The sequence below is a fragment of the Gorilla gorilla genome, chromosome 5 (genome assembly GCF_029281585.2).
Source record: "Gorilla gorilla gorilla isolate KB3781 chromosome 5, NHGRI_mGorGor1-v2.1_pri, whole genome shotgun sequence".
Lineage (NCBI taxonomy): Eukaryota > Metazoa > Chordata > Mammalia > Primates > Hominidae > Gorilla > Gorilla gorilla.
In genome coordinates this window covers 104564623-104588504 of record NC_073229.2, presented here as the reverse complement: position 1 = coordinate 104588504, position 23882 = coordinate 104564623, and the positions used below count along the sequence as shown (strand labels likewise).

The window sequence follows — 23882 nt, the reverse complement described above, 5'->3', positions numbered from 1 at the left end:
CTGACTTTTGCTGACTTCATCAGCCTTTCTGGATGACTTAGGCTCATCTTGACCCTGAACAGGCTTCAGACCCCAGCCACACACTGATATCTGTGTCATCCACTGCCCAGATGGCACAGCCTAATGCCTTTACTGTGGAGTTGCTCATTCCCACTACAATAGCTGCTCATTTCCACATTACACAGAAGGAGGTGCTGAGATGCACCTTCTTCTGCCTAATCACACTCTGCTATCATGTTTATTTGTCATATGGATCTACCACTCAATTGATCTGGCGACAGCCTGCAAGTTATGTCCTTTTAGAATAAGACAAAAGCTTCCTGGTTCTTGGAATTCCATATTCTGTCCAGTATCCAAAAGATACTCTCCCCTCACTAGCTTAGCCTTGAGTGTGTTAATGGGGAGGGCAGTGAGGGGACTCTGATATTTTCTTTCCTCAACCTCTTTCTCTCTTCTCTATCCTCTCACTCTCAAATGCCCCTCTGTAATCATTTTCTTCTTTCCTCCAGGTCACATTCTTCATCTTCCAAATTCCATTCTCATGGCTAAGCTTAAATACTAGTCAGATGGTCTCTTCTATACATGTGGTGTTTTAACTATACAGTTGATATATATACATATCACATACACATATACAGGTATGTTCACAACTATACACATATATTAGCAACTATTAAAGAAACAAAAAACTGATATGATAATTTAGTATACTGTTGTATAATTTGATTGTGAAATAGGATGGTCTACTATAATATAAGTATTACATGGTCTACATGTGAATAAAAGTGTTTCAGAAGTTTTGAACATGAAATTGTACTAAATATTCAAACTATATTAGCCAAGTATAATTTAACTGTGATGATCTAAAAGACCCTGTAGGCTCTTTTCTCATCCAAGATTATCATTACGAACACTAACTGTCATTGTGTGGTATATCTGTGAATACATTATTTAGTTGATGTTTTAGATAGACTGAATTGAAGATAAGTTAACTATACAGTTTTGCACACTTATTTTTGAGTAAATAAGTTTTAATATTAAGGTTAGCTGTCTTTTTCTCAGGGACATTTCCCTGACATATCCAACTAAATTATATTTTTCATTTATATGCTCTTATTGCACACTATATTTGTTCTTTGTATCATTAATCATATTGTAATTGAATAATTGTTTATGTAACTGTTTAATATTAAGCTCTCCTATTCCACTGTAAATGCCACAACTGTAGGGACTTTATATGTCTACTTCAGCATTTATTCCTGTCATCTAAATGCAGTGCCTGGCACTTAGTAGCTATTTGGTATATATTTTTTGGCTGGATAAATAAGAGGTCAAATAGGTTAAGAACTGAGAAATGTCACTTGAATTTAATAACAAACATGATGACAGCAATTTCAATGAATTAATGGGAAAGACATGAGACCACAGGTAGGTAAACACGGCAAAAAAAGCACTGAGGAACCAGAAGGAAAACCAAAGCCAAAGTTACTAACTTTATCTAAAATGACAAAATCTTTGTCTGTTTATTATATGTTATTTTAATTAAAAAATTAAATCTAAAGTGTCAGGCAAAAAATTACTAAATTATTTTTATTAAATTGACCATTAACATGTCTCTGAGAATCAACACAGAGAAGACCTTTATAAGTGGCAGGTTCTCTTGTGATATTAACCTCTTTCAGTTTTGCTTGCACACTTGTTTTGAGCTCTCCAGAGTTTGGCAGCCAAGAGGACATACATACACACAACAGAATAAGGCAATATGTTCAATTTGGTTACTATGAACAAATTGAAGATGTGCCATAGAAACTGTCATTTGGATATTTGAATAAAACTCCCATTTAAAATTGGGTTAAGATTTTTCTTTCAGGATGCTATATGCACATTTTATTTTCTTTCTGTCCTGACAGAAAGGACAATTCTTTGTATGTTTCTTCTCTGCCTTTAAAGGTGATTTTATTATTTTAAGTGTCTGTTTTAACCATCATGTGAAGTTAAAGACAAGAATGGAATAACCTTTAGTTTCAGAGCCATAAATATTTCAAAAGAAATAGACCTTTTGAGTTCAGGAAAGGTGTGTCAGATGAACAGGTGTCACTGTAGGTTAATGAGTTGGCTTTCACCACCAGCCACCTGGACTGTAATTTGGGTTGGGTCACACATGTGCATGAAGTAGGCCAATTTAATCCTGGCTCTCTTGGAACTGTCTCCATATTAGAAAGCCATCAAACAAACAGTCCACTCCGAACCTTATCATCAGTCTCCTAAAGAAAGATTGGGATTGAAATGGCAAGAAAATTAAAGCCCAGGTCCTTCGGCAGGCAGTTGGCAGGCGCACAGTTTTCTCTCTATACAGTGCTTCTCATTAACCAGCTAATGAGTCCTTAGCGATGACTGAGTGACTCAACTGAAAGCAGAACAATGATAAGTGAAAGGGAGTTGTAGAGACACACGTTCAGAAAAAAAAAAAAAGTACCAAGCTGAAAACAGAAGTAAATTACATCTTTAGTTAACAAACATGGGCATGTGGGGTGTTTATGAGCAGCGAAGAGACTGATCAGTGTAATCTAAGAACGGCACAGGATTGAGGTATGAACAACTTCTCTAAAAAACCAACAGAATTTAAATCCATCAGGGATCTTGCAAAAGGCATATGGTAAAGAAGCTGTCCATCCATTCTCTTCCTGTGATTCTTTTATGTGACATTCACTTATTATTTATGACTGTGCTTAAGGAAGCCATCTGGTAAAGTTACTCATAAACTACCTGCTCCTCTCTGTTTTTTTGTTGAGTACTTAGTCATTGTATTACCTTTTACACAGTCCTTGGCTCATGCATACATTTCATAGACTACCTTCTTTATGAGGTCAGAATGAAGCAGGCCACAGGCTGAAGTCCTGAAGTTACCTTTACTGGTATTTAATTGTGAGCTCCCATCTCATCTAACATCCTGCTGCCAGGTGTGGCAGAGAGTGACAGCACCTCAGAAGCATATCTCTACCAGTAAATCTTGATCACATTTATGCATCTTATATTTCTGTCATTACTGTATTTCCAAAGTGTCCTTTTCACGTGGCCATTTTATTGCTCCTTTTGAGTTGCCAAAGTTCTCTGACTTCATCTCTCAGTGCCAAAAAAGGCATTATACTATTCTGTTGGTCTTATCATCTTCCAGAAAACAATAATGGCTTTGTTGTATGCCTTTAGTTAAATGTGTTCATTGTGCCAGCAAGACAGGAGTTAGGCATGTCTTCCAGTACAGACTTAAGTCTAACTAGAGAGGGTTTTGGCCTCCTCTATTCTCTATCCCAGGCCCAGCTTTAGAATTGATTTCCCCTGCTGTAGAGCATACATTTGGTGAATTTTATTTCTAGACATTAAATTCTTCTTAGGCTTACTTGTGTATACTTTCAAAATGTTAAGTAGTTACAAATTTGTTTTCGTTTAGCCCTTTAAAAAGTGGCCCAGGATTAAAGTAATGAGATGAAACTAATACAAACTGAAGGAGATATGACAATTTGAGGTATCTTGGGAACTTCGTTTTAAGTCATTGCAATATTTATAGAATATTTCCACAGATAAGAAGAAATGCTTAGTTACTTCAGATGACCTAGGATGGACCAAATAGTTGTAAACACTTTAAAAAATATTATTGGAACAAAATTTCTATGTAATTTAAAGCTCATATATATAAACATTGCCTTTTGAATATGTCAATTTCTATCTTCTCCTGGATTTGCCTTTATGGAATGCCATCTTTTTTATTTAGTTCAGTTATTTGAATATTACTATGACATTGGGGGCAGTAGTAAATGCGACTGAGTTCCACCAAAATCTGTTCTTCCCTTTTGCCATGAAAATAAAATTGTGATTGAGTCGAAACCTCTGAACTAGGTTGTATTTCTCAGCCTCTCTAGCAGTTAGATGGACAAGTTCTGGTTAATAGAATGTGAGCAGAAGTGATGTGTCTGGGTCTGGAAATTAAAACATTCAGCAAAACTCATTAAGATGTTTTCTGTATGTGGCAGGGGTCCAGCTTCATTTGTATCCCAGAGGATGAGGGAGCAATTAGGTTGCAGGAATCTATCTCTGAATGACTGCATATAGCTGATCTGTCCCACCCGTCTAAGTTATTCAGATGGAATCTGTCTCTGAATGACTGCATATAGCTGATCTGTCCCACCCATCTGAGCTATTTACTTCCGCTCTGTTACACAAGAAAGACACTCATTTCTGCATTTGTTAAGCCACTGTATTTTGGATCCTTTTTGTTACAGGAGCTCATCCTCAAATACAACAAACACAGTTGTAACCCCATTTAATCAGAAAATGATATGTGTTTGTTATGTTAAAGTTCATGTGTGCTTTTAAATTTTCAGTAGCAAATAGGCTTTGAAAATGTTACTTCTCTAATTGGAGCTAGAAACACAAGTGTATATTTTAATTTTTTTCATTTATATGTAATATAAATATTTCTCATTTACTATCAAGTGCTGATGAGGGTATGAGGAATCTTGGAATTTCATAGTGTGAAATGTAATTGTTATGGTCTTTTTGGAGTTATTTAGTGGCATCTTTTGAAAACAAAAAATTGTACCACTTTTTGGTTCTACTTAGTGAAATCTGTCTTACAGAAATATTTGTACACATGTAAAAACATGCATGTAAAAAGACATGAATTTCAAATACATTTTTGTAATAGAAAAAATAGAAACAATGTAAACACCTATCAATACAGTGATGGCTACATAAATTATGAAAAATCTATGCTATGAGATCCTTGTTAAGAAAGATGAGGAATGTTCTGATATCAGAAAATAACTAGGATGTACTAAGAACAAAAATACGTTGCAGAACAGTGTGCAAATTATGACATCATTTAAGTACAACTGCCTGTGTGTATGCACTGTGTTTCCTAGTGTGTATGTGATCTGAGGAAGAAACCGAGGCTGAGATAATAGTGCAATTTGCCTTTGTATTCCTTCATTTTCTTCAGTATCCAACATATAATGGAAGCCAGATGTTGACCCAGATATAAAGAGTTTCATCCTTTCTATTATCCAGTGTGTAATAAGCGACATCCACATGAATAACTATATCTGCAAGATACACAGGACAGGCATAGGAAGACAGTGCACCAACGTTATCTCTGGCAAGGAAAAGGGGATTTGCAGCATAGACTGGAACGTACAGCAGAACTATCACTTTTCAATTCAATATACTTCTCTGTCATTTGGATTTTTAAATATATCCCATGACTCCTTGACTCAAATATAGCATAACATTAAGAACCACAAAATATTTGGAGTGTTTGATGAAAATTTATGCACTGTAGGAGCTTTTTCAGAGTGTCAGATGCTAATGTTGCTGTGGGATTTATCATCTGAAAACCATGAGCATCAAAGAAATTAGTCTTAATCTAAAAGGAAGGCTCTGGATCAGAAAGAAATTTAAATAAAAATGGAAAATATTACTTATACTCTTTAAGCAACTTTTGGACTTTTTTTGTGAGAACACTGCAGCTTCCCTGTTGGTGAACTTGGGAATAATGAAGAAAGCCTCATGGGATGAGTGAGAGCTTCTAGGATGAAAGTAGTAACTATGGCTGGGAGATTATTGTTCCAAAGAGAATTGAAGCCAACACAAGGTTAAAAAGCTGGCAAGCCCTCTAATTGTGACTTTTGAAAAATGAGGCTCTTTGCAAAAAAAAGGCAGCGGATACATGTTAAGATGTTAGATTTTCAAAGAATGCATACATGAGTAATCTTTAGGATGAATGATAATGCTCTGAAGATTGTTTTCCAGAAATAAAAGTTAAAGTGTAATTATATCTTAAACTATTGTTTTAACCATGTAAGAATTTTTTTTTCTTTACTGAACTTTGTCGTGGTTTTAAAGATTTTATTCTGGGAAGTCTATAAGATGAACACTTCTGAGACAGCAGAATTCGAAAGTTTAGAAATTCATAAACAGTTATATTAAATTAAATACTATTTTAAATAGTCTTAAACACTAAGTTAATTAAAATAATGCCTAAATCTTCTTTTTCTCATCTAATAATATTATGGGTGAGTATATTAAAACAATTCTAAAAAACTAAAATAAAGCTTATACCTAGTGGTTATTCCACAGACTAATTTGGAAAATATCAGTGCTTGGCGTGAATGATTCTGTTCTCCCAAAACATTCAGTTGAGTAGTGACAATCAACCTGTAGTTTGGAATGTACCAGTACTTAAAAGGAAAACATATTCTTAGAAAAAGCAATCATGCTGTCAGGCATATATTCAACATATAATCATGGATCTCTACATGGATTTACGGAAAGAAGTGAAATAAACTGTAGATCTTCTTCAAAAGGGAAAGAGTATTAATCAAATATTTATAATATGAAAAGCACTATAAGTAATACTATCAAAATGCCTTGGAATCACAAAGAAAAGGCTTAAAAATTGCTCTAAATTTGCAGTGGTTTCACAGAGGAGGTGACACTTAAACCGTTTTTAGGAATGTCTAGGATGATTTCTAAACATGGAAAGGGACAGGTGAAGTAAAAACAACAGTACATGCATCTAACATGCTTAAATACATGGGTAAATGCCACAGGGTAAAAACATGAGATTATAACAGGATAATATTTTGAAAATAAGAATTTTGGCCGGGCCCAGTGGGAGGCCAAGGCGGGTGGATCACGAGGTCAGGAGATGGAGACCATCCTGGCTAACACGGTGAAACCCCATCTCTACTAAAAATACAAAAGCAAAATTAGCCAGGTGTGGTGGTGGGCGCCTGTAGTCCCAGCTACTCCGGAGGCTGAGACGGGAGAATGGCGTGAACCCGGGGGGCAGAGCTTGCAGCGAGCCAAGATCGCGCCACTGCACTCCACTCCAGCCTGGGCGACAGAGCGAGACTCCGCCAAAAAAAAAAAAGAAAAGAAAAAAGAAAAGAATTTTTCAGAAAGAATACAAACAAAGTTAATATTAGGTTTTGGGCATATAAAATAGGATCTTGCCAACAGACAATAGATTTGAGAGAATAAAAACTATAACTTCTTTTAATTTTCATTTAACATCAAGCGCTGGGCCTGAGAGATGTAGTTTTTTCTCACAATGTCAACCTCCGCCTCCTGGCTTCAAGCGATTCTCCCGCCTCAGCCTCCTGAGCAGCTGGGATTACAGGCATGCGCCACTGCAGCCAGCTAATCTTTTGTATTTTTAGTAGAGACGGGTTTTTACCACGTTGGTCAGGCTGGTCTCGAACTCTGGACCTCGTGATCCACCCACCTCGGCCTTCCAAAGTGCTGGGATTACAGGCATGAGCCACTGTGCCTGGCTGAAAAGTCTCTTATGACCTAGGTTCAGAACTCACACACGTTTCACTTCAGCTGCAGTATATATACCAAAATGAGTCACAGTGTCAGCCCAGATTTAATGAGTGAAGAAATGAACTTTATGTCTTAATGGAAGAGGCTGCAAGTTTGCATTGCAAGATCTTGAAAAAAAGTGGAATAATTTGTGGTAATTTTCACAATCTACCACAATGAAGTAGTGTTATTTCTCCCTATTTTATACATGACAAACTAAGACTAGAATGTTGCACAGTGACTAGAACAAAGTAGACATTCAATAAACATTATAAAATAAAATAATAAAGTTATGAATGAATTGAATGATTTAATTAGTACATATATAGATAGAGCTATGATTTGGTCCTGGATTGTCTGTCTCCATGTCCTGATTCTTTCCCATTACTTTACATTGGCTCCTAAATATAAATTTAAACAACAAATAAGAGTTAACAAATAACATGACAAATTTCAGTAAAATCAAATTGTGCCCAGCTGTAGACTCCCGTTGCTGGCCATGATAGAGGTTCATGTGACGTAATTGTTTTAAGACATTGGCTAACAGACAGCACAGGACCATGATCCCTAGGATAGGGATAGATAAATAAATGAGATAAACTCTACAATTTTCCAGTTTGCTGCCTAGAAATAGTTTTCAGTCTACAAAGCTAATTGGAGAAATCCAAACAGAGCCTGGCAGTCTTCCCAAGTTCGAGATTAGAATTAAAGAAAGCCAAGATAGCAAGAATTTGCAGAAAAGAGTGCTGAAGAAGAGAAGCTGCACAAAGAAAAGAACTCCAAAGATCTATGGAAAAATACCATTGAGTTTCTGGCTGATCACAGATCTATGACTGCATAAAAGGAAACTGCCCAAAGCCAGGGAAATAATCCCTGAAAAGCAGTAGGCTGAACAAGTCGTGGAGCTCAAATAGAGCTGGGCATGAACATATTTCCACCAGCCAGCGTAGAGAGATTTCATAATATATAGGAAATTGGGTAGAGTTCCCGAAGGTACTGCCTTAGTAACAGAATGAAATTAGCTCAAGACAAGCGGCTTTTGTTGAAAACAAAGCCCTAAGAAAGCTGAAAAAGAATTCTACAAAGGGATTAAACTGATTTCAAGTAAATTAATTAGACATCAAAACAAAATTTAACAACCTTTAATGAAATAAAAAACAGTATTTAATAAAAAAATTCACAATATCTAACATCCTATGAAAAATTACCATCATGCAAAACCCAGGAAAATATTTAATTAATAAACAGAAAAATCAATAAAAAGAATAGACCTACATAGGACAGAGGTGATAAAATTAGCAGACAGATACATTAAAACAGTATTATGAGTATTATTAAAATAATACTCTACTTTGTAGAGTATTATTTCAGTCTACTTTGTAGACTGAAAAATATTATTAAAATAATACTCATAATCTGTTGTATGTTTTTAAGAAGCAGAAAAATATTAAATGATATAGAGAGAAATGGAAGATATAAAAAATCAAAATGGCTCAAACGAGACGGAGAAAAGCAATATTTGAAATTTAATAAAATATATCAAGTGTGATTATGTATGAATATAATGGCAGAATATAACGGCAGAAAAAAAAATTGTTAACCCAAAACAGTTGACATATATACATATATAAACTATCCAAAGTGAGCTCAAAAGAGTAAAACAATTAAGTAACTAAAAAGATGCCTCCCAAATAAAGAGCAGAGTATCAGTGACCTGTGAAACAATATCAAGTGGTCAAGCATTTGTCCAACTGGAGTCACAGAAGTGAAAGGTTAAGAGAAAGACACAAAATATTTAAAGAAATAATGGCCAAAAAATTTCCAAATATGATAAAGCCTACAAACCCAAAGATTCAAAAAACATAATGATTCCAAATCAAAACAAACAGAAAGAAAATTGCACAACCGTGCATCACACACAAAGTACTGAAAATCAGTGGTTTTTAAAAAATCTTAAAATCAGCCAGAGGACAGACATCGAACTAGCTTCAGGAGTTCTTTTTTTTTCCATACACCAGTGACTCCTGGAATGCCAATGAGACAGAACCCTTCACTCCCCTGGAAAGGGGGCTGAAGCCAGGGAGCTGAGTAGTCTGGTTCAATGGGTCCCACCCCCACAGAGCACAGCAAACTAAGATCCACTGGCTTGAAATTCTCACTGCCAGCACAGCAGCAGTCTGAGATCGACCTGGGACACTTGAGCTTGGCGCGGGGAGGGGCATCTGCCATTGCTGAGGCTCAAGTAGGCGGTTTTCCCCTTACAGTATAAACAAAGCCCCTTGGGAAGTTTGAATTGGGTGGAGCCAACGGCAGCTGAGCAAGGCCTCTGAGGCCAGGCTGCCAGATTTCTCCTCTCTGGGCAGGGCATCTCTGAAAAAAAGGCAGCAGCCCCAGTTGGGGACTTAAAAATAAAACCCCCGTCTCCCTGGGACAGAGCACCTGGGGGAAGGGGTGGCTGTGGACACAGATTCAGCAGACTTATACGTCCCTGCCTGACAGCTCTGAAAAGAGCAGAGGACCTCCTAGCACAGCGTTCAACCTCTGCTAAGGGTCAGACTGCCTCCTCAAGTAGGTCCCTGACCCCCTTGTATCCTGACTGGGAGGAATCTCCCAGTAGGGGCCAACAGACACCTCATACAGGAGAGCTCTGGCTGGCATCTGGCAGGTGCCCCTCTGAGACGAAGCTTTCAGAGGAAAGAACAGGAAGCAATCTTTGCTGTTCTGCAGCCTCCACTGGTGATACCCAGGCAAACAGGGTCTGGAGTGGACCTCCAGCAAACTCCAGCAGACCTACAGCAGAGGGGCTAACTGTTAGAAAGAAAACTAACAAACAGAAAGGAAGAGCACATCCACTCAGAGACCCCATCCATAGGTCACTAACATCAAAGATGAAAGGTAGATAAATCCACAAAGATGGGAAGAAACCAGAGCAAAATGGCTAAAAATTCCAAAAACCAGAACGCCTCTTCTCCTCCAAAGGATCACAACTCCTCACCAGCAAGGAAACAAAACTGGACAGAGAATGAGTTTGATGAATTGACAGAAGTAGGCTTCAGAAGGTGGGTAATAACAAACTCCTCCAAGCTAAAGGAGCATGTTCTAACCCAATGCAAAGAAACAAAGAACCTTGAAAAAAGGTTAGACCAATTGCTAACTAGGATAACCAGTTTAGAGAACATAAACGACCTGATGGAGCCGAAAAACACAGCACGAGAACTTCGTGAAGCATACGCAAGTATCAATAGCCAAATCGAACAAGCGGAAGAAAGGATATCAGTGATTGAAGACCAACTTAATGAAATAAAGCAAGAAGACAAGATTAGAGAAAAAAGAATAAAAAGGAATGAGCAAAGCCTCCAAGAAATATGGGACTATGTGAAAAGACCAAATCTATATTTGGTTGGTGTACCTGAAATAGATGGGCAGAATGTAACCAAGTTGGAAAACATTCTTCAGGATATTATTCAGGAGAACTTCCCCAACCTAGCAAGGCAGGCCAACATTCAAATTCAGGAAATACAGAGAACACCACAAAGATACTCCTCAAGAAGAGCAACCCCAAGACACATAATCATCAGATTCACCAGGATTGAAATGAAGGAAAAAATGTTAAGGGCAGCCAGAGAGAAAGGTCAGGTTACCCACAAAGGGAAGCCCATCAGACTAACAGTGGATCTCTCTGCAGAAACCCTGCAAGCCAGAAGAGCATGGGGGCCAATATTCAACATTCTTAAAGAATAGAATTTTCAACCCAGAATTTCATATCAAGCCAAACTAAGCTTCATAAGTGAAGGAGAAATAAAATCCTTTACAGACAAGCAAATGCTGAGAGATTTTGTCACCATCAGTCCTGCCTTACAAGAGCTCCTGAAGGAAGCACTAAACATGGATAGGACAATAGATTAATCTTAAATGTAAATGGACAAAATGTCCCAATTAAAAGACACAGACTGGCAAATTGGATAAAGAGTCAAGACCCATCAGTGCTGTATTCAAGAGACACATCTCACCTGCAAAGATGCACATAGACTCAAAATAAAGGGATGGAGTAATATTTACCAAGCAAATGGAAAGGAGAAAAAAAGCAGGAATTGCAATCCTAATCTCTGATGAAACAGACTTTAAACCAACAAAGATCAAGAGAGACAAAGAAGGGCATTACATAATGGTAAAGGGAGCAATTTAACAAGAAGAGGTAACTTTCCTAAATATACATGCACCCAATACAGGAGCACCCAGATTCATAAAGCAAGTTCTTAGAGACCTACAAAGAGACTTAGACTCCCACACAATAATAGTTGGAGACTTTAACACTCCTCTGGCAATATTAGACAGATCAATGAGACAGAAAATTAACAAGGATATTCAGGACTTGGACTCAGCTCTGGACCAAGCAGGCCTAATAGACATCTACAGAACTCTCCACCCCAAATCAAGAGAATATACATTCTTCTCAGCAACTCATTGCACTTATTCTAAAATTGACCACATAATTGGAAGCAAAACACTCCTCAGCAAATGCAAAAGAACTGAAATAATAATAAACAGTCTCTCAGTCCACAGTGCAATCAAATTAGAACTTAGGATTAAGAAACTCCCTCAAAACCACACAACTATATGGTAACTGAACAACCTGCTCCTGAATGACTACTGGGTAAATAATGAAATGAAGGCAGAAATAAAGATGTTATTTGAAACTAATGAGAACAAAGACACAACGGACCAGAATCTCTGGGCCACATTTAAAGCAGAGTGTATAGGGAAATTTATAGCACTAGAAGCCCACAAGAGAAAACAGGAAAGATATAAAATCTACACCCTAACACCAAAGTTGAAAGAACTAGCAGAGCAAGAGCAAACAAATTCAAAAGCTAGCAGAAGACAAGAAATAACTAAGATCAGAGCAGAATTGAAGGAGATAGAGACACGAAAAACCCTTCAAATAATAAATGAATCTAGGAGATGGTTTTTGGAAAAGATCGACAAAACAGATAGACTGCTAGCGAGACTCATAAAGAAGAAAAGGGAGAAGAATCAAATAGATGCAATAAAAAATGATAAAGGGGATATCACTGCTGATCCCACAGCAATACAAACTACCATCACAGAATACAATAAACACCTCGACACAAATAAACTAGAAAATCTAGAAGAAATGGAAAATTGAATCCCTGAATAGACCAATAACAAGTCCTGAAATTGAGGCAGTAATTAATAGCCTACCAACCAAAAAAAGTCCAGGACCAGAAGGATTCACAGCTGAATTCTACCAGAGGTACAAAGAGGAGTTGGTACCATTCCTTCTGAAATTATTCCAAACAACAGAAAAAAAGGAAATCCTCCATAACTCATTTTATGAAGCCAGCATCATCCTGATACCAAGCCTGGCAGACACACAACAAAAAAGAAAATTTTAGGCCAACATCCCTAATGAACATTGACGCAGAAATCCTCAATAAAATACTGGCAAACTGAATCCAGCAGCAGATCAAAAAGCTTATCCACCATGATCAAGTCAGCTTCATACCTGGGACGCAAGGCTGGTTCAACATATGCAAATCAATAACCGTAATCTATCGTGTAAACAAAACAAATGACAAAAACCACATGATTATCTCAACAGATGCAGAAAAGGCCTTTGACAAAATTCAACAGCCCTTCATGCTAAAAACTCTCAATAAACTAGGTATCGATGGAACGTATCTCAAAATAGTAAGAGCTATTTATGACAAACCCACAGCCAATAGCATACCGAATGGGTAAAAACTGGAAGCATTCCCTTTGAAAACTGGCACGAGACAAGGATGCCCTCTCTCAACAATCCTATTCAACATAGTACTGGAAGTTCTGGCCAGGGCAATCAGGTAAGAGAAAGAAATAAAGGGTATTCAAATAGGAAAAGAGGAAGTCAAATTGTCTCTGTTTGTAGATGACATGATCATATATTTCCCCACCACTCAGCCCAAAATCTCCTTAAGCTGATAAGCAACTTCAGCAAAGTCTCAGGATACAAAATCAATGTGCAAAAATCACAAGCATTCCTATACACCAATAACAGACAAACAGAGAGCCAAATCATGAGTGAGCTCCCATTCACAATTGCTGCTAAGAGAATAAAATACCTAGGAATCCAACTTACAAGGGATGTGAAGGACCTCTTTAAGGAGAGCTACAAACCACTGCTTAAGGAAATAAGAGAGGACACAAACAAATGGAAAAGCATTCCATGCTCATGGATAGGAATAATCAATATTGTGAAAATGGCCATACTGCCCAAAGTAGTTTATAGATTCAATGCTATTCCAATCAAGCTACCGTTGACTTTCTTCACAGAATTGGAAAAAACTATTATAAATTTCATATGGAACCAAAAAACAGCTCGCATAGCCAAGACAATCTTAAGCAAAAAGAACAAAGCTGGAGGCATCATGCTACCTGAATTCAAACTATACTACAAGTCTACAGTAACAAAAACAGCATGGTATTGGTACCAAAACAGATATGTAGGCCAACGGAACTGAACAGAAGCCTCAGAAATAACACCACACATCTACAACCATCTGATCTTTGACAAACCTGACACAAACAAGCAACGGGGAAAGGATTCCCTATTTAATAAGTGGTGTTGGGTAAACTGGCTAGCCATATACAGAAAACTGAAACTGGACCCCTCCCTTACACCTTATACAAAAATTATCTCAAGATTGATTAACTACTTAAATGTAAGATGTAAAACCATAAAAATCCTAGCAGAAAACCTAGGCAATACCATTCAGGACATAGGCATGGGCAAAGACTTCATGTCTAAAACACCAAAACCAATGGCAACAAAAGCCAAAATTGACAAATGGGATCTAATTGAACTAATGAGCTTCTGCACAGCAAAAGAAACTATCATCAGAGTGAACAGGCAACCCACAGCATGGCAGAAAATTTGTGCAATCTGTCCATCTGACAAAGGGCTAATATCCAGAATCTACAAAGAACTTAAACAAATTTACAAGAAAAAAAACAAGCAACCCCATCAAAAAGTGGGCAGAAGATATGAATAGACACTTCTCAAAAGAAGACATTTATGCAGCCAACAAACATGTGAAAAAATGCTCATCATCACTGGTCATTAGAGAAATGCTAATCAAAATCACAATGAGATACCATTTCACGCCACTTAGAATGGTGTTCATTAAAAAGTCAGGAAACAACAGATGCTGGAGAGGATGTGGAGAAATAGGAACACTTTCACACTGTTGGTGGGAGTGTAAATTAGTTTAACCATTGTGGAAGACAGCATGGCAACTCCTCAAGGATCAAGAACTAGAAATACGATTTGACCCAGTGATCCCATTACTAGGTATATACCCCAAGGATTATAAATCATGCTACTATAAGGACACATGCACACGTATGTTTACTGCAACACTATTCAGAATAGCAAGACTTGGAACCAACCCAAATGTCCATCAGTGATAGACTGGATTAAGAAAATGTGGTACATATACACCATGGAATACTATGCAGCCACAGAAAAGGATGAATTCATGTCCTTTGCAGGGACATGGTTAAAGCTGGTAACCATCATTCTCAGCAAACTAATTCAAGAACAGAAAACCAAACACCACATGTTCTCACTCATAAGTGGGAGTTGAACAATGAGAACGCATGGACACAGGGAGGGGAACATCACACACCGAGGCCTGTGAGGGGGTCGGGGGTTAGGGGAAGGATAGCGTTAGGAGAAATACCTAATGTAGGTGACGGTGCAGCAAACCACCATGGCACGTGTATACCTATGTAACAAAAACTGCACATTCTGCACGTGTATCCCAGAACTTAAAGTATAATAAAAAATAAAAATAAATCAGCCAGAGGAAGGGGAAAACACATTATGTACAAAGGGAAAAAGATATGAACAACTGCAGACTTTTTGTCAAGAAGTAGGCAAGCAGAACACAGTGGTATAACATCTTCAAAGATTTGAAGAAAATTGTAAGCCTAGAATTCTATTGTATGTAAAATTATCTTAGCAAATGAAGATCTAATAAAGATATTTTCAGACCAAAAGAACAAAAATTAAAAGCTGAAAAGAATTTATTGTCATCAGTCAGGCACAAAAAGAAATATTAAAGGAAATATTCAGGCAGAATGAAAATTAGAAACTAAAATCTATAGGAAAGAATGAAAAATGCTGCAAATAGTAAACATGTGGATAAACGTAAAGTCTTTTAAAATTATTTTTCTCATTTGCCAATTTCTTTAAAATATAATTGTTCAAGCAAAAATAATAGCAATGTATCTTGGGGTTTATAACACGTACAAGTAAAATGTATGACTATAACAGCAAAAAGGTTGGAATGGGGAAAATGAAAATACACTATTATAATATTCTTACACTATATATGAAGTGTTATAGTATTATTGTTGGAAGATAGACTAGAGTAAGTTGAATATGGGTACTCCAAACCTTAAAACAGCCATTAAAAAACAAAAAACAAATCCAAGAATTAGCACTAATAAACCTTAAAAGTGAAAGAACAAAGTAAAATATACCATTTAGGCCTAAGCAAAAGAAAGCTAAAATAGCTATATTAATTTCAGATGAAGGTGATTTTTAGAATGAATGAAAAATGTTACCGGGAATAAAGATGGACATTTTATAATCATAAAGGTATTTATTCATCTAGAGAATGTAATCCTAAATGTTTGCATATCTAATAAATATACAAATACATTAGAATTCTAAAGTATATGAAGCAAATATTAATGGAACTGAGAAAAGAAATACAAAAATCCAAAATTATAGTTTAAAGATTTTAGAAGTTTTCTATCAGCAACTGATGGTAGAACAATCATACAGAAAATCAATAGGTTATACAAGATGTGGATAACACTATCAACCAACTTAATCTAACAGATATTTATAGTATACTCTCTCACACAACAGTAGAATACACAATTTTTCAGGTAAACACTTAGCATTTACAAAATAAACTATATTCTGGGCCATAAACATGTCTCAGTACATTTTTTAAAGATTAAATTTGTATAAAGTGTGTTCTCTGACCACAAGATAATTAAACTGGAAATTAATAACAGAAAGATATTTTTTAATCCCCACATCTTTAGAAATTTAAAAAGCTGCTTCCAAATAACCCATGGGTCAAAGAAGACATCGCATGGAAAATTTACAAGCATTTTTAACTTAATGGAAATAAAAATACAAAATATTAACATTTATGGGAGGCAGCTAAAGCAGTGCTTACAGGAAAATTTATAGCATTGTATGATTATATTAGAAGAGAAGTTCTGAATCAATGATCTAAGCTTCCACCTTAATATGCTAGAAGGAGAATGCAAGTTATACCCAAATAAAAGAGAAGACAATAATAAAGGTAAGAGCAAAGGAAAACAGAAAAACAATAAAATAAATGAAGCTAAGTCCCAGTTTTTAGAAACAACTATTCCCAGCCCAAGATAGCCAAATGAATTCAACATCCTATAGAGTGCAGTATCAAATCATCTTCATACGAGCATTATTATTAATTACAAAAACATCCTCAGTCATAGGGAGACAACATTCTTACTAGAAAACATTTTTCTTCCTGTTTACAGAAAACCTGGCAGATATAAGACTCTCTACCTAGCCTGACAGCAAAGTGTGGTGATTAGGCAAATGAAGCTGTATTTAGAACACTACTCTGCTAAGTATGAGTTGAAAGGAAAAGCTCAGTCTGCACCAGACCCATGTCAGCAATAAGTCTTTGCCAGTAAAATTTGAAATGAAACATAAAAGTCGGTTTTCGTTTTTTATCTTAGACACAAAGTTGAAAAAAATATTACCCTCAGCCTCTGTGCAAAGAAAGCTTCTTGCTTTGAAAACAACTTAGAGAGATGTTACATTTGTCTCATTTATTTTTTAAAACTGAGAGAAAGTTTTCATTTCACAACATTATCCCCCTTTCCAAATACAAAACACAGCATGATAAACATTAAGAAAAGTATACTATCATGAGAACAACTGATGTTGTAGTTGTAAGAACCTTGCAGATGATCATGCTAAAGTGATCAGATGTCTTAGGTTTCATTGTCATCAGCTGCTGTGGTGACTAAGGGTTCAAAATTGTTCGTCCTCCTCTAGAACAAAATAACCTTTTTTCACACATGCTATTTTAGATCTTTCCATTAAATACTGCTTGTGAAATGACTTATTATCAGATACTCCAGATGTAATTCCTTTCCTGACCACACATAGTTTACTCTGAAAAATGCTGTAAAGAGCAAATCCATTGAATCTATATTTCTTCAGTTGAAAAAACCAAGCTGTTACAATTTCTCAGTGATGTGTGATGGTTGCATCTGTAACAGTTCATAACCAAAGGAAAATTTGGCAGCTCAGTGGTTGCACAATTCATACTTAACCATTGGATAAATTAAGTATTTTAGTCTTGAATTCCAGTGTGTCCTAAGGAATGTTAGTTGTCTTTTTTTCCAAAACTGTGGTATACATACAACCTAGTTAAGTCCCTTACACAGGGCTTAGTCATTATCCCCTGTATATTTGGAGAATGTTTTGTGTGTGGCAAATTAGTGTAAAGTCATCTTTGTTTGGTTTCTTCCAAGCTGTAATTCATTAAATTCTCTATCAGTGAGCTGTTCCACTTCTTCAGTCTGGGAAAAGTCTTTTTCAGACAGTCATCTATAATTTTGGCCATTCCTCTTCTTTGCATTAGTACAATTTAATAAGTCATGAAACACCACAGAGGGGTACATCCACACTAAGCAGCTTCAAAGCCAGAAAGACTATGACAAGCTTTCCTTGAACTCTTTTCCACTCTCTATTCCAGATCCCATGGCTTTCCATGCTAGGAACCTAGCAATGGCACCATTAACTCCTGAAAGGAAAAGTTCTCCTGTCAACCTGAGAAATTCCCCAAAAATACCCTTTGCTAAAAAATTCTAATTGCTTTCTGTAGTCCAATACACAATTTGACATGCCAGGAGACCATGTTGCAATATCTTTTGAGGCTGAAAGAAGGAAACTCAATGAAAGAATTCTATATGAGGTGTCAATGTATCACTAATGTGAATAAATCAAATTAAATATTTCAAGAATGGGGGTCTTATGGTTAAAAATAGTATTAAAAATAAACATTAACACATAAAACATAAACTTAGATTTTTAAAATTTTGAATGTTTATAAAATTGGATGCAAATAGCCAAATTATGTAATGAAATTATATAATATCAAATGATGTAGTTGCATTAATCTGGGTTATATTACCAAAAACTAGGAAGCAATTATAAGAATGAGAAATGGGTTAGGGAAAGAATAAAAATATGCAGTATTCTTTAAAACACTCCTTTCAGTCTTGACATCAGAAAGAACTTTAGAGATCTTTAACTTAAAAGCGTGCTTTAAAGTTTAAAGGCATCAAAAGAACAGTTTCAAATGCAATAAGAATTCTGGCTCAAGAGGACTCTGGGTAGTAATTCCAAAATCATCCTCTCAACTTCTCACTAAATAGCTTCTGAAAACAAAAATAAATAAAAATTCTTGATAACACTGAAAACAAAGGCTGAAAGACAGTCAGAATCTGGGAGGATTTAGTATTAGCTAAAAGACAGTTGGTAGAACTATAGTTTCTGACACACTCTCACTTTATGCAACAAAATTTCTAAAAATTAATAGATAGATGTTTCATGCCTCTATCACCATACATTCACATCTCAGCATTCCAGAACTGATAGCAACTGGGACACTGCAAGTATCTCTCCCTACCATTTAAAGATGCTTTCTAAACCAGAGTATACTTTGCCCAACTCCAGATACTGAAAACTCCTGGAAAACAATCAGGCATGAAATCAAAGAAAATTTCTGAATGCAGCACATCTTCTGAGGCAAGCAGTACCCATACATAAAGAGCTTGGGTAAGAAAGAATGGAAGTGCAATGCATCACTATAATATAATTTGTCAGACACTGTTATAAGTTCAGATGAACAAGAAACTAATTAGTAGGTGAAAGGATAAAGAAAAAGACTCGGCAAGAATAGAGCAGAGATATATTCTACAAAATCAACCTATATAGTAATTGGTGACTAATTCAAGAGATGTGGAGATTAAATATGGCTTAAAGCTATGGATTTGAACAGTGGTGAGAATACAGTGGGATAATTATGTAACCCAAATGGTTCCACCAAGTTACACAATGGTGGGGAAGGGGGAAGACTAAGAAGAAAGCAACATAGGATGTTAGCAAGACGGTGGAATAAGAGGTTCCAACCCATATCGCCTTCAAGAGAAACACCAAATTTCTCAACCAATCACAGACTAGAATATCTTTGTTAGAGCCTGTATTAGTCTGTTTTCACACCGCTATAAAAATACTACCTGAGACTGGGTAATTTATAAACAAAACAGGTTTAATTGACTCACAGTTTCACATGGCTGAGGAGGCCTCAGGAAACTTACAATCATGGTGTAAGGTTAAGGGAAAGAAAGGCACTTTCTTCGCAAGGTGGCAGGATAGAGAGAGAGAGCATAGGGAACACTACCACTTTTAAACCAGTAGATCTTGTGAGAACTCCTTGCTATCATGAGAATAGCATGGCAGAAACCACCCCCATGATACAATCATCACCCACCAGGTCTCTCCCTCGACATGTGGGGATTACAATTGGATTATAATTTTGGGTGGGGACACAGAGCCAAACCATATTATTCCACACCTAACCCCTCAAAAATTTCATGTGCCTTTCACATTTCAAAGTCAATCATGACTTCCCAACAGTCCCCCAAAGTCTTAACTCATTTCAGCAGCAACTCAAATGTTGAAGTCCAAAGTCTCATCTGAGACAAGCAAAGTCCCTTCCACCTATGAGCCTGTAAAATCAAAGACAAGTTTTTTACTTCCTAGATACAATGGGGGTAGAGGCATTGGGTAAATGTTCCCATTCCAAATTGGAGAAATTGGCCAAAACAAAGAGGCCACCATCCCTATGCAAGTTCAAAACCTGGCAGGGCACTCATTAAATCTTAAAATTTTAAAATAACCTCCTTTGACTCCATGTCTCACATCCATGGCACACTGATGCAAGAAGTCCACTCCTAAGGCCTTGGGCAGCTCCACTACTGTGTCTCTGCAGCCCCCACAGATGCTTTCACGGGCTGACATTGAGTGTCTGTGTTTTTTCCAGGTGTACAGTGCAAGCTTTCAATGTATCTACCTTTTTGGGGTCTGGAGGATGGTGACCTTCTCACAGCTCCACTAGGCAGTGCCCCATTGGGGACTCTCTGTGGGTGCACCAACCCCACCTTTTCCCTCTGCATTGCCCTAGAGGTTCTCCATGAGGGTCCCACTCCTGCAACAGACTTCTGCCTGGACATCTAAGTGTTTCCATACATCCTCTAAAATCTAGGCAGAGATTCCCAAAGCTCAACTCTTGTCTTCTGCACACTGCAGACCCAACACCACATAGAAGCCAACAAGGCTTTGGGTTTGTACCCTCTGAAGCCATGGCTCCAGTGGTACTTTGGTCCCTTTTAGCCAGGACTGGGGATGGAGCAGCTGGGATGCAGGGTACCAGGTCCACAGGCTGAACAGAGCAGTGGGGTCCTGGGCCCAGCCCCAAAACCATTTTTACCTCCTAGACTTCTAGACCTGTGATGGGAGGGGCTGCCACAAAGATCTCTGGCATGCTCTGGAGACATTTTTCTCATGATCTTGGCTACTAACTTATTGCTCCTTATTACTTAGGCAAATTTCTGCAGCAGCCTTCAATTTCTCCCAAGAAAATAGGTTTTTCTTTTCTACCTCATGGTCATGCTGCAGATTTTCTAAACATTTATGTTCTGTTTTCCTTTAAAATAAATTTCCAGTTTTTTAGGTATTCTCTTTGTGAATGCATATGACCAAACACTTTCGGAATCAGCCAGGTCACTTCTTGAATGCTTTGCTCTTTAGAAATTTCTTCCACCAGATACCCTAATCATCTCTCTCAAGTTCAAATTTCCCCAGATCTCTAGGGCAGGAGCAAAATGCCACCAGTCTCTTTGCTAAAGCATGGTAAGAGTAACATTTGCTCCATTTCCCAATAAGTTCCATCTGAGACCACCTCAAGCTTGACTTCATTGTCCATCCATGTCATTATCAGGATTTTGATCAAAACCATTCAACAAGTCTTTAGGAAGTTCCAGTCTTTCCCTCATCTTTCTGTCTTTTTCTGAGCCGTCAAGATTGTTCCAACCTCTGCCTATTACCCAGTTTCAAAGTTGCTTCCACCTTTTCAGGTTATCTTTATAGCAGTGCCCCACTCCCAGTGCTAATTCTCTGTATTAGTCTGTTTCCACAATCCTATAAAAATACTACCAGAGACTGGGTAATTTATAAACAAAAGAGGTTTAATTAACACACAGTTCTGCATGGCTGGGGAGGCCTCAGGAAACATATAATCATAGTGGAAGGCAAAGGGGAAGTAGGCCCCTTTTTCACAAGGCAGAAGGGTAGAGAGAGAGCACACAAGGGAAACTGCCACCTTTAAACCATCAGATCCATGAGAACTCTCTATCATGAGAACAGAATGGGGGAAACCAACCCCATGGTTCAATCACCTCCCACCAGGTCCCTCCCTCAACTTGTGGGGATTACAATTCAAGATGAAATTTGGGTGGAGACACAGAGCCAAACCATATCAGAGCCCCAGAGTTTAGCTGAGAGGTTCCAGTATTCCAGTAAAACAAAAAATACGAGAGCAGACTTGTTGAAAGAGGTGAGAAGAACAGTTTCACTCTACATGTCACTCATCCCCCAAGGAAGCCTAGCTTTATTCTAAGAGAGATCACTTTGGTTCATAATTGCTTCCACAGGGGAAAATGAAAATTAACTGAGCATTTGGCTCCTTAACCTTATGGGACACTGCCCAAAAGGCCCACTTAGGCCTCATCCCACCCAGAACACTGAGGGCATCGGCAGCACAGCTGAATAGTCTGGGACCACTGAAAGCAAGGAGAAGGGACAGGAGTACATAGCAACCTGCACAATGCTCAACAGCTGGCCATGAATCTTGCTAAGCAGCTCACAGACTTCACCATGTGGCATTCCTCTGTAGACAGCACCTCATGTGTTTCCACACACAACACACATGAGTTCCAGCAAACAGCACTTGTATCTCAACAGCAGGTACAGATCTTAGTAGCTGGCATGATTCTGCTGGTTTGAAAGAAGGTACAAACTTTAACATTTCAGGGCACTGCTCTAGGGAAGCTAAACAGGATGCTCTTAGCACCAGGCCTGGCTTTATAAAACTGGAAGAAGGCACACAATCCTAAAACTTTCCTTCTGAGAAGGAACAAAAGGAGTGAAGCAGGAAAATCCATAGAAAAAGTCTGCGTGTCTACCAGAATATGTAGAAGGACTTTTTCTCCCAAAGCCAGTCAATAAAGACTGGAGGAGGTGAATACTTTTTCAAATGCAAACATGGCAATGCAGAGCTTCAAGGAACAAGAAGAATCAAGGAAATGTGACAGGACCAAAGAAAGAAAATAAAGTTCCAGTGGGTAGTGGCTGACCTTAAAAAATTGGAGATCAAAAATTGTCTGCCAAAGAATACAAAGTAGTCACCTTAAAGAAGCTCAGTGAGCTACAAGAGAACACAAATAGAAAATTAAACAACATCAGGAAAATAATACATGAATAAAATGAGAAATTCAACAAGCTTATAGAAGCTATAAAAAGAACCAAATAGAAATCCTGGAGCAGAAGAATACAATGTCTGAAATAAAAATTTTATTAGAGAGCTTTGATAGAAGATAATCAAGTAGAGGAAAGAATCAGCATATTCAAAGATAGATCATTTGAAATTATCCATTCAAAGGAACAAAAAGAAAAAAAAGAATTAAAAGAGTGAAAAAGGAAAGCTGGGAACCGTTCATGGGACTACAGTGCACCAGAACTCATTCCTGGCCATCAGTGGTTATGGGGGAAGAAGTGAGTTGAACTGGTAAGGAGCAATCCTATCTCACCATGGACCTCTGGAAATCAGCAGGAAGAGACCCCTCAACCACCACAGACACATCAGTTGATGGGGTGGTTAAGGCTGCTTAAACAAATGGCAGGGGTAGCAAGCCAATTGATATGGATCCCAGAGGGTTTGGTATAGGAGTGCCTGTAATAAAGCATGGCCAGGGAAAACCATCCCCCTAAGCTCAACTTGCTCCCATAGAAGACTTTAGCCATAGGAAAACTTCCAGACCTGAACTCTGCAGGGTGGCCTTGCCCATGAGAGAGGGTCAGTCTGAAACAAGCAGCTCTTGGTCTGCCGGTCTCTCCTGGGGCCCCAGCCTGGCCATCCCTGCTTGCAGATCAGTCTCAGGTGCTCTGGGATCCCACACCATAGCTTCTGTGCTGGTGAATTATGCTTGACCAGCAGAGAGCTACAGCATGGTGGCCCCTAGAGCAATGCAACAGCCCACACATTCTTTCTTCATATTGCAGCTTCCCCCAGACCCATGGCAACTCCCCACAT

General features: G+C 37.7%; 1 protein-coding gene across 7 annotated transcripts in view; it reads right to left on the bottom strand.

Annotated features, from left to right (window-relative positions):
• Nucleotides 1–23882, bottom strand: part of BCKDHB (branched chain keto acid dehydrogenase E1 subunit beta) — a 377315-nt gene that overhangs the window by 33807 nt on the left and 319626 nt on the right. The gene's annotated exons all lie outside the window — the stretch shown is intronic.